Below are 10894 nucleotides of genomic sequence, written 5' to 3' on the forward strand. Positions count from 1 at the left end.
AGTAGCTTGTTTTACGCGCTAGAATATGACCCAAATCTGACTCCATACAAGTCCTCAGCGCAGTTGTCGGCGAAATGTCGCTCCTCTGTTTTCATTTAAACTCCTTATATCCGTTAGCGCAGCTAGCTAGCACCAGATGCTAACAACAACAATACACGTAAGGTCTCTCCCGTGTGTGTGTGTGTGTGTGTGTGTGTGTGTGTGTGTGTGTGCAGGGCCGGCCCTGACCAATTTGCCGCCCTAGGCAAGATTTTAGCTGGCGCCCCCCCCCCCAAATGCAGACACTCACTATGATTCGCACGTGCACGGTTGTGGCATGACCACAAAAACAAAGATATTGACACAAGATGTGTGCAACTGTATTTAGTTTCCTATCCATTTGAACATGATTTAAGTGGGGGGGGGGGGCTCTTCTAGGGGGGTCCGGGGGCATGCACCCCTGGGAAGACTTTTTTTTTATATTGAAGTTGAAAGCATCAATCTGGTGCACTTTGAGAGCAACATTAGGAGATCTATGGAAACATCTCTCAACACCCAGATGAAACAGAACTGTAAGCAGATTTTCTTTTTTTTATGGATAATTTACAAATCACTCCCCTTTCAAACTGTATTCTAGTTTATTAATAACAACTTGTACTGTCAGTATTTTATACCTGTTTTTCACCTATTCTCTTATTTTTGTATAACTATAATGATCATATAAAGGTGTACCTTTACCTCACTGAGCTGAGGTTATCAGAGCCTCTCAGTCTTTCAGGAGAGAGCTCTCTAAAGCTCTCCCCCCGCAGCCGCTTACACAGTAAATTCCAATGTTAATAAAAGCACACAGAAGCTGTGTACGTTTTTTGGGAGTTTGATTTATTTTAAATGAATACAAATACAAAATTAAAACCTATAATTGCACACTAAAACCATTATTTCAAAAAAAGAACAATTTCACATAAACCTTTGGTTTTTACTGGGGCTGGGGGGTTCAACTTGATTTGGGGGGGGGGTGCCATAGTTTATGGGTGCTGTACGCAATATAGGCGTAGTTCTGTTAGTATAAGATAATAAGAAGTACTTTGTTGATCCAAAATCGGGAAATTGTGTTGTTATGAAATAAAAAAAAATATATATTTTTTTTTTTTCTAACTTTTTTTTTTTTCCAATTTTCGGCGCCCCCTATGTGTTGATGCGCCCTTAGCATTCGCCTATACTGCCTATGCCGAGGGCCGGCCCTGTGTGTGTGTGTGTGTGTGTGACAACAGTTCAGGAGTTGAGGGATGCAAACTTGGCCCTGAAAAATGAAAACGATCATTTGAAAGACCTCATAATAAATCGTAAGTATTATTGTATTGCAATATTTTTCAGATTGAAATGGTGAAGGGGTCAGGAGTCTTTTGCAAAAGAGATGCGTGGAAGGCATCCATTCACACCACCTCTGGCACAGCAATGGGGCGAACTCTCCTCCTCGGCACATGTCCCCTTGAAGCTGCTTCAGAGCATCCTCAACGGTAACAAAAAAAAGCTACTGTTCAAAATCTCTTTAAATCAATCCTGTGAGTAATAAAGAAAGGCCGTTCACGTGTGTTTTTCTTTCTAAACTGATTCACCTAAGAATGGAAACACGGAACTATTTTCTTACTCTCTGTTTTCGCTGCTGCAATCTGTTGCTGCGAGTAATGTTTTTTTACAATTGTCCCACACTCTAGCCCAGTGGTTCTCCAACTGTATCATTTCAAGGACCCCCTAACTCAGAGTGTATGATTGGAAACCAAATGTGTATGGGTCTATTTGGAACACCCCCAAGGAACCTTGAGTGTCATTTGTCCCTGGACAACCACTCTACTCTAAAGTGTGGGCCATTAGTATGTAAACAATAGCTGCTGCAGATCAGCAGGATTACCCGCTTTTCATTTGCAACATAATAATTGTGAAATATTACTATATAGACATTTTTATTAATTGGGATAAAGCCCTTGAGATCCACCATCTCGTTTTCAAGGGGGTCCCGATTACTTTAGGTGGCCAGCCAAGGCGAGGCGACGGGGAGCAGCTGGAAGCCCTGGACCCAGGAGAAAAGGCGGCCATAATCGGTGAGTAAAAACGAATGAATTTAGAAAGGAAAATAAAAGTGAATAGAGATGCCTCAAGTTGACTTCTTAGCTATCAGGTAGGATCAGCATCAGCATCAGGCAAGTGAGAGGACACCCGTTAATGGCATCTGCACGGATCAGCACCTACTGGGTGACACTACATGTTCAATGGCTCACTTCTTGATCACAGCTCTCTTCTAATAGAACCCTGTTCTGGGCTAGCGTGCTTCCTCTGTGGCGTCCTCTGTGTTATAGAATGTGTAGTCGTTAATAACCCCATGACACTAATCGTTCTCCTCTGCAGTGTTAAATAACCAGCATCTTCACCCTTAATCAACGACCAGCCCTTGTACTGTGTGTGCCATATCATGTCTTTAATTATGTTCTTGATGCATGCGTATCTTACTGCTCTCTGGTAACAACCTGCTGATGATCTCTGTTGTTTGAAGTGAAGTTCATGTGATGTCATTTTTTTTTAAACAGTATTTTGAAAAGCCAAACTTTACCTAATTCTAACTAATAATTGTAAACTTAGCAGCTTCTTAGACAGATTTGGTAAATGCACTGACTTTCAGATAATTCAAAAATAATAGTAATGATTATGAAACAAATCACTAATAAAATAGATCATCTGTTTGAATAAAGGCTTTGGGCTTTATCTGCCAATAACTCACAGGGGAGCTCGTGCACTACACCGGTGGTTTGGCAACACTTTGGAGTGGAATGCTTGGAGTCTGTAGAAGACTTGGAGCATTTTACACTGTCATCTCATGATGTCCTTTTCTTTTCTCTGTAGAGGCAACAATGAAGAAGTGGCCACACACAACGAAGGGCCAGCTGGGTGCAGCCATCAACAGCAAGCTGACAGAGCTCAGGGCTCGCCAAAAGCAGACTAAATAATGGACAATAAATTGTGTTAATGACTTATACATTTTGTGTGTTGTCTTTTTTTATGTAGGTAGGCTATGTATAAACCTTGAACATAGGTGTAAATAAACATATATGCACATATAGGCTAAACTTATATGCAATATATGTGCATATACACTGCACCTATATGTACATATATGTGTGTGCATATATGGATATATGTACATATATGTTCAGAGACATATATGTAGGGGTCCAATTTCAGATATGTCACATATATGTTAAACATATATTAAAAATATATAGGTTCATATATATTCCTTCCATGTGGGTATGCTCACGTTCTTAATCTTGTCCTGGCTGAAACTACCCAAACTGCCATCGAATGTGGAACTCTGTTCAACCTAATCGATGCCATAGCAGTGTTGATCAGGGAGTCACATCAGAGGTCAGTCTGTGGGAGAAACGAGCCCAAGACAAGATGCCGTCGACTCATCCTGTCGACTCATCTGGTCCCATCTCTATTGTGTCGTCATAGAAAGGGGAGGCAGGGCACTATAGGGCCCCCCCCCCCTAAATGCACTAGAAGTCATCATTTAAGTGGTTATTTTTAGTGAATAACCACCATCTTGGAGCCAGGACAGCAAACCCACGTGTTTCTGCTGATGGGAACTTGGGATGGCCGACCTGCCTGTCAGCCTTCCATCGGGGCACAGACTTATCTCGTGCCCTCATTGGTCATGTGCGTGTTCGTGTGTTGGAGGAGGGGCTCTGAGAGGAAGTCTGAAGTTGGTGCATCATGGAATGTGGCTCAGTAAAAAATAAGTACAGCTATTGTCTCCCTCTTGTAGAACTGGTCGGCCCACCTGCAGCCGGTACACCACCACACCCCAACTGGCCTGTGAGACACGCTTTCACTCTCACGCTGCCCAAACTATTCTCACGCTAAAAACAAGATGAACCGGTGATCGTTTGTGGTTGGTTATTTACAATGTTGAGTTGACAGCCGGGCTGCAGTCGGATAGTTTAAAAATCAGCTCCTAAGTTCTAACCCTATCTCCTATTCCTTGACCTCTGAGTGAAAGGGCACGGGGTTAAGGGATAGTGGATAGGAGAATTCAAAAGGACTTAGGAGAAGAGACTGCGGTACTTTAGAGAATCCGAATGCACTTTCACTTTCCGACGTGTTTATGATGCGCCAGCGGACGTCATTGTGTGCGTCTGCTGCTGGGGGGTAACCATGGAAACCACAGTTTTCTATACAGCGGACTACAACATGGATGTTCAATAAGAACGAGGGACTCATCCAGAGACTCTGCACCGTGCTCTGATGCTGCTGCTTTGCTTTATGAACGGGGACAACAGAGAAACAGATTCTTCAGACCAAAGCTGGAATTGAAATAAAAAAGGAAAGTGAAACTTCTGCTCGTCCCCCTCTCCCTCCGGTCCACATGAATACAAATGATCCCAATACGTATGATTGTATGAACTATGAAAAGATCTTAAAATCAATACAGATGTATTTATTATGAACGTTAGTCCTTAACATCTACCTCTGTGTATATCACCATTCAAACATCTTTTAGAAGTTGAACAAACCCCACACAGCTCAGTAAAGACTGAAATGTTGACTTTATTTGATCATTTCTGTCACAGTCTTAAGGAGAACCCAAATGCAGCACTCGAGAAACCAAGGAGAATTGGTAATATCCTTTATTGGAGATTCCACTGGATCGGAGGAATACCAACCGGGCAGTATAACGCACCGGAGGACAGCGGGCAGAAGGTGAGTCAGGGACAGGCAGAGGGTCAGGGAGTAAGCGAGGCGGTCAGCGTGGATACAGGCAGGGTCGGATAACAGGCCAGGCAGGATAGTCGAGGGACAGGCAGGATCAGGAAACAGGCAGAGCAGGCAGGGCGGGGACAGGCAGGGTCGGAACCGGGTAGGCAATCTAGTGTTGAACGCGGGAGAGACAAGCATGAGGCAAAGTACAATCTGGCAAAGAGTGTGTGCAAGGTGCGGGTTTAAATACTGGCAGAAGCTAATGGGTGCAGAAGAGAAAGAGAGTGAGTTAACGAGTGGGTGTGGAAAACAGGTGAGACAGGTGAATGGAAAACTACTGGTGAATGATGGAGCAGACTATGACAATTTCAGTAAAAACTAACGTTCATATTTCTCTCTTTGATTATAATACTGATGAACGTTCAGAACAAAGCACTTTGGCAACTTACCACCTATGTTTTAAAAAGCTTAATAAGCACCGTAACTCTCATGATATCATTTCTCGGTCATAATCGGTTGTTTCCGTGAACGGCCGACTGTAGAGTGACGGCAAATGCTGCGGCTGCAATGCATTGTGGGGCAGCATTTTCGCTTCTCCTGTCGGTTAGGGAGGTCCAGTGGTTCCTAAGCTAAAGGAGGTTTAAGAAGTTTGAAACCTCCTTTCCTTTCATTCTCATCATTCTAGAGAATTCGAACGGCACTTATCATGGCTGCCACTGAGGGACTTCCGGGTCATTTCACTCCTTTAGGAAGGTTCCTAAGCTAAATGGACTATTCCACTTCAGCCCTGCTCAAGCTGTTGATCCGCTCCCTCCCCGCCCCCACCACCATCAGACGCCCCTATTAGTGCTCGGTCACTGTTCGCTTTGTGAGAGGGTTTGAAGGTCTCATTTCTACTGATTGATAGTTACACATACTTGTTGTATGTATTAGTTTAGTTTGCCCCTGGTACGGAAAAAGGATAATAATAGTGTTTTTTTTAAATTATACTGCGTTATTCTTCTTGTCAGGAACCGCTACTATTCGTTTGTGTTATGGATTTGGGCCGGTCTGGTTCTAAATGCCAGGGCTGATTTGCTTATACAAGTATTATACAAGTAAAACTACATGTTGCTTTAATCCCATGTGATTGTAGAATGAACACAGTCTTCCTTTGAAGATGTAGAAGTCAGAATTACCTACAAATCATTTACACATTTGTAAATATTATTTTCCACTTGTTACCATTGAGTCTATTTTTATGCAGCTCTGTGTGATTTTGTGGCTACAATTCAGACTAATACGCTACTAGAGGTGGAATAAGTACTCAGATGTTGTACTTGAGTAAAGTAGAAGTACCAGAGTGTAGGAATACTCTGTTACAGTAAAAGTCCTCATTCAAAATGTTCCTCAAGTGAAAGTAGAAAAGTATTCTCATCTAAATATAAGTGAAAGACAGTGAAGTAAGTCGTTGTGCAGATTGGTCCATTTCAGAATAATTATATATGATGTGTTTTATAAGATTGATCATGAAAGTGTTCTCAAAGCTGGTGGAGGTGCAGCTAGTCTGAAGTACTTTGTAGACTGCAGGGTAGCTGGTGTAGGTGCAGCTAGTCTGAAGTACTTGTAGACTGCAGGGTAGCTGGTGGAGTGCAGCTAGTCTGAAGTACTTTGTAGACTGCAGGGTAGCTGGTGGAAGGTGCAAGCTAGTCTGAAGTACTTTGTAGACTGCGGGTAGCTGGTGGAGGTGCAGCTAGTCTGAAGTACTTTGTAGACTGCAGGGTAGCTGGTGGAGGTGCAGCTAGTCTGAAGTACTTTGTAGACTGCAGGGTAGCTGGTGGAGGTGGCAGCTAGTCTGAAGTACTTTGTAGACTGCAGGGTAGCTGGTGAAGGTGCAGCTAGTCTGAAGTACATTGGTAGACTGCAGGGTAGCTGGTGAAGGGTGCAGCTAGTCAATGGGGAAGCTCATTCCACCATCTTGGAGCCAGGACAGCAAACCCACGTGTTTCTGCTGATGGGAACTTGGGATGGCCGACCTGCCTGTCAGCCTTCCATCGGGGCACGAACTTATCTCGTGCCCTCATTGGTCATGTGCGTGTTCGTGTGTGTTTGGAGGAGGGGCTCTGTGAGGAAGTCTGAAGTTGGTGCATCATGGAATGTGGCTCATTAAAAAAATAAGTACAGCTATTGTCTCCCTCTTGTAGAACTGGTCGGCCCACCTGCAGCCGGTACACCACCACACCCCAACTGGCCTGTGAGGACACGCTTTCACTCTCACCGCTGCCCAAACTATTCTCACGCTAAAAACAAGATGAACCGGTGATCGTTTGTGGTTAGTTATTTACAATGTTGAGTTGACAGCTGCTCAAGCTGTTGATTCCGCTCCCTCCCCGCCCCCACCACCATCAGAGTGATCAAAACAAATAAAATGGTGGAATCAGACAGAGCTGTCTTTCTAGTTATTTATTTGAAGCTTCAAATACATAAGATACAATACAAATAGACACAGGTCTCACAGAGCATAGAATAGTCTGCGTGAGTGTGCGCCATACAATATGGTAGCAAAGCTTATATACAGAATCAATCAATCAATCAATCAATGTTTATTTATATAGCCCAATATCACAAATGTTACATTTGTCTCAGTGGTCTTCACAGTGTGTACAGAATATCAGTATGACATACGACACCCCTCTGTCCTCAGACCCTCTGTCCTCAGACCCTCTGTCCTTAGACCCTCTGTCCTTAGACCCTCAACATCGTACAAGGAAAAACTTCCAAAGAAAACCCAGTTTAAAGGGAAAAATGGGAGAAACCTCAGGGAGAGCAACAGAGGAGGGATCCCTCTCCCAGGACGGAACAGACGTGCAATAGATGCCGTGTGTAAATTGAAAAGATAATACATTTGCAACCTAGGTAGTCCAGATGTTTGGAAATGCATGTGTGTATAATAGGAAGATAAATCCACAAGGATATCCATCCAGGACCGATGATCCAGGACCACAGCCACGACTCAAGATCCAGCGCTCGCGATCCAGGACACAGGACCGCAGGATCATCCATGACTCCGGATCCCAGCGTATATAGACACCAAAAAAGAAAGACATGTGAGGAAGCTGGGTTATGGGAACATGAGGAGGACACGGTATAGACAGAGAGAAGGAAGAAGCAAGATGTCCCCCCGACAAACTAAGCCTATATCAGCAAAGCTAGGGGCTGAATCTAATCAGCCCTAACTATAAGCTTTATCAAAAAGGAAGGTCTTAAGCGCACTCTTAAAAACGGATAGGGCGTCCTGCCGCCCGAACACAAACTGGAAGCTGATTCCACAAATGTGGAGCTTGATAAGAAAAGGCTCTGGCTCCCATTGTACTTTCAGAGACTCTAGGAACAACCAACAACCCTGCATTCTTGGAACGCAATGCCCTAGTAGGACAGTAGGGTATAATGAGTTCTTTAAGGGAAGATGGCGCCTGCCCATTAAGGGCTTTGTAGGCGAGAAGAAGAATTTTAAATTCTATCCTGTGTTCTATAGGGAGCCAGTGTAAGGCAGCCAGAACAGGAGTAATGTGGTCCCTTTTCCTAACTCTGGTTAGTACACGAGCCGCAGCATTTTGAATCAGCTGAAGCGACTTGACTGACTTCTTGGTACTCCCTGATAATAAAGAGTTACAATAATCCAGCCTAGAAGTAACAAATGCATGGACTAGATTCTCTGCATCGTTTTGAGGCAAGATATGCCTGATTTTTGCAATGTTACGTAGATGGAAGTAGGCGGTCCTTGAAATTGATTTTATGTGGGCGTTAAAGGATAAATCCTGATCAAATATAACACCGAGATTCCTTACAGTCTCACTGGAGGCCAAATTAATGCCATCCATAGTTAGTATGTCTTTAGATAATTTGTTTCGTAGATTCTTCGGGCCAAGTACAATAACTTCAGTTTTGGTCGTGTTTAACATCAAAGAGTTTAAGGTCATCCACGTTTTTAAGTCCTAAGGCAGTCCTTGAATTTTATTTAGATGATTAATTTTCATCAGGCTTGATTGATAAATATAGTTGAGTATCATCCGCATAACAATGAAAGTTTACAGAATGATTCCTTATAATATTGCCTAACGGAAGCATATATAATGTGAACAAATAGGTCCGAGCACTGAGCCCTGTGGCACTCCATGGCTAACTTTGGTTTGCGTGGAAGATTCATCGTTAACACGTACAAACTGAGAGCGTTCAGATAGATAGGACCTAAACCAGCCTAAAGCAGTTCCCTGTATGCCAACTAGTGCTCTAGTCTTTGCAATAGGATATCATGGTCGAAATAAGGTCCCATGGAGGAAGGGGGAGGGACTTCGCCTCTCTTAAGCCGTCTGGGCGACATCAGTCTTTGCAAGGCTCGAGCGAAGCAGTGCTGCAGCTTTGGCGATTGAGACAAGGTCCCGCACAACAACAGAAGCTCGTCCCACGACTGTTTGATGTCCCTCTCATCAAACCGACAACAGCAGAGGATGGAGTTTAGGTTGTTTAGGTTGGCTAATGAAGCACCTGAGCGCTAACGTAATGCCATGCAGCAGTGAGTACCCGCTGGGAAGCAGTGCTCCCTGGGTAAAAAATTGCAGCACGCATAAGGAGCCGAACACATGCCGCAGTTTTGCGTGGCTGTGTGTTTAGATGGAGTCTGTTCTATCCGTCATAGTGATCACACATAAAGCCATCGACAATAATACGATACAGTAGTAAAAGTACTTTTGGGTCTCTGTTGCCGGTTCCGGGCTAGAGCCTCATTAAGCTCGGTTCTTTCCTGTTCTTAGCTGGCCCCACTCGGCTGCCCGGAAAGAACCGATACTTCACGCTTACGCCGGAGGGGGGCGAGATGAACCTGAACAGTAACAGTTCATGGCGAGTACGGCAAATAAAGCAGTAACGGCCCGTCCACACTACAGCTTCAAAAAAAGCTTGGAGCTGGGCGCGTCTGAAGCTCGACCAACAACCAATCACATGAATCTCCCGCCCCTGACACACAAGCAGCGGTTGATTGGCTACAGCTTGTACTGGCCTATGATTTGATTGGCTGACGCTTCCACCGAAAGCTTCAGAAGCTTCAAAAGTTGAACATTGCTCAACTTTTGCAGCCTGAAACGCCAGGAAAGCTCCGCTCTGCTTCCCACAATGCAGTTCGGCGAAAAGTGACGTCAACACCCCCCCATTCAACGAATGGGCAAGACGCCGTTGGAAACCGTTTTTGAAGCTGTCGAAGCCGTAGTGTGGACGGGCCGTTATAAGCAGTAGCGCTGAGCAAAGTGACCAGAACGCGACCACACACTTCATAAAGTCGGGCAACACCAACCGGGCTTCGTGTGATTCTGTTGATGTGACCTTACTTTGATGACCATCCGTTCGCTGTCATCGATCATTGTGGAGAGCAGGTAGAAGTGTTGTTTTGTATCATAGCAGCCATCGGATGGAATCAATCCACGGGCTGCACAGGTTGTCGTGTCCGTCAACCACAAGTAGAATGATATGAAACATACGCCGGTAGAAACAGAGCAGAGCAACACTTAAAAAAACAGCAGTGTTTTATTCACCCAACCGACGAAGGAGGCCAACGCGGCAACGGGGGCATCATTTAAAGTGGCGCACATCTTAGCTCAGCACAAACAGCCATTCACCGATGGCGGGACGGTGAAGGAAGCGATGAGCGCAGTGGCCGAGACGGTATTTAAGGACCATAAAAGAAAGACTGAACTCATGCGCTGATGTACCGCTTGGTGCCAACCAGGCTTGGAATTCCATCATCTTAGGGGCAAGGCCATTCGGCTTTTGGTGGCACGCGTGTTTTTAGGGCACAAAGGCCCCTGAGGGGAACATGTGGATTTGGAGCTTAGAAATAAATAACTTTCTGTTAAGAATAAAATACACGAATGACATGGAAAACAAATCACTTTTTATCAAATGAAATACTCTGCTTTGAATAATTAGTGTTTGGTTTGTTTTCTACAACTTCTCCCATTCACAAATCAAATCATAACGACAGGCGACACGGGGGGGGCAGCATCTGGTAAGGAAGCTCCACTCGGGCACCCTGTTATAATCTACCTGTGTGTGTGTGTGTGTGTGTGTGTGGTGTGTGTGTGTGTGTGTGTGGTCTAGCATTACTATACTTGTGGGGACCTAAATCTGTTTA

Source organism: Pseudochaenichthys georgianus, unplaced genomic scaffold, assembly GCF_902827115.2.
Source record: "Pseudochaenichthys georgianus unplaced genomic scaffold, fPseGeo1.2 scaffold_869_arrow_ctg1, whole genome shotgun sequence".
In the NCBI taxonomy this organism is placed as follows: domain Eukaryota; kingdom Metazoa; phylum Chordata; class Actinopteri; order Perciformes; family Channichthyidae; genus Pseudochaenichthys; species Pseudochaenichthys georgianus.